Below are 1420 nucleotides of genomic sequence, written 5' to 3'. Positions count from 1 at the left end.
TGATACTTCCGTTACTGCCCCTTAGCCAATCGTAGTTTGTGAAACCGGTGATGTTTCTCAAGACCCACAAGCAGGCGCTGACTCCCCAACTCTGAATCTGATTAGGTAAATGTGCGGCTTTATTGAACTCTGATATTATGCCTCAGGGCTTTCAAATGTATTTGTGAAGGAATCCGGGCAGATTACTGACCCTGGCAACTAGTGATGGCTGAAATATTGTGAAATATTATTAAAATACAAATTTGTTAAATGCTTAAATATGAAAGCACACATCTGGAAGCAGCGCAGCCACGGTGAAAGTAATGAAATGAAGCTGACAGACGATTCGGATTTATGAACAAGTGTTAATGGCTCATAGTTCCCTTAACTGCCAGAGTCATAAGGGCACCACTACATGCGGTGTGTATTGGGCAAGTACGGGGGGGTTTAGGGGTTTTAAGGGTTATTTAGCTTGTTCATAAATCATTATCCATTATCCGTTATCGGTCAGTTCATAATACGCTACAAAGCCTAGGAGCCGGGACACTTACTCTCAGCCAAAAGGCCAAGCTAAGGTCCTAGCCCTAAAGCCTTGCTGCGATCATTGCGAATGCACCGTTCCCGGAAGTACTGCAATACCGGGCCGATGCGTGGAGTGGACAGAGCAAGCTCCTATGCCATCTCCGAGTTGCAAAAATCAAAGATCATAGCTTTGCGTCATCACAAGGCCAAATAGTTCAGATCATAAACGGTAAAGATAAGGTCCTAGCTTTACGGTCCTAGCTTTACAAGTACAGCCTAGCGCTGCCCATCCCATTACTGGACTTTTTTTGGGGTAGGTGTTTATTCACCCATAATAAACAGATAGTACTAGTTTCCATAGTAAAGGTGGCAGGAGAAGCCTCTTGATCTGACTCAGATACAGCACCATCATCATCTGGTCGCCGTGTTTTCATTGCCGTGACCTGAGCAATGACAGGCAGCGGTGTTCGTGTGACAATACTGATACTAGATCATAAATGATTGGGGGAAACTTTGAGTTTCACATTGTACAATACTCTTTGCATCATATATTGCTTTCATATTTTTGATTTAAAATAATCTTTGTGGTGATGTCATTACATATTTTGCTTTTGTGACATAATAAAGGCACATGTGGGTTTCATTAATTCCCATAAAGCCTATTACGGGCAAGTAACAAGCACAAATGATTTAATGAGGGTTTAAGTAGTACGTTTTTCAGTTTTAATTTTATTTGTGGTTATTATTTTTCTGTTTGCACTGCTGCTATTGAAAATATTGGATAGGATGAATGTATTTATCAAGGCCAGCAAAGAAGGCCTTGCAAGCCCTGACGGCCCACCACTGATCAAATCATCAATAGTCAGACAGCAAAATAAAATGCACTGAAGAATTAGCTTTTGCTGTGACAGCGGGTTCA

The 1420-nt window shown here is 41.6% G+C and overlaps 1 pseudogene; it reads right to left on the bottom strand.

The window, feature by feature from the left end:
• Nucleotides 1–584: 584 nt before the first annotated feature.
• LOC148349491 (U2 spliceosomal RNA) lies at nucleotides 585–740 on the bottom strand (annotated as a pseudogene).
• Between the last annotated feature and the right edge of the window lie 680 nt (nucleotides 741–1420).

Source organism: Urocampus carinirostris, chromosome 17, assembly GCF_059441175.1.
Source record: "Urocampus carinirostris isolate Australia breed hairy pipefish chromosome 17, RoL_Ucar_1.0, whole genome shotgun sequence".
NCBI lineage: Eukaryota > Metazoa > Chordata > Actinopteri > Syngnathiformes > Syngnathidae > Urocampus > Urocampus carinirostris.
This window is presented reverse-complemented; position numbering and strand designations above follow the sequence as displayed.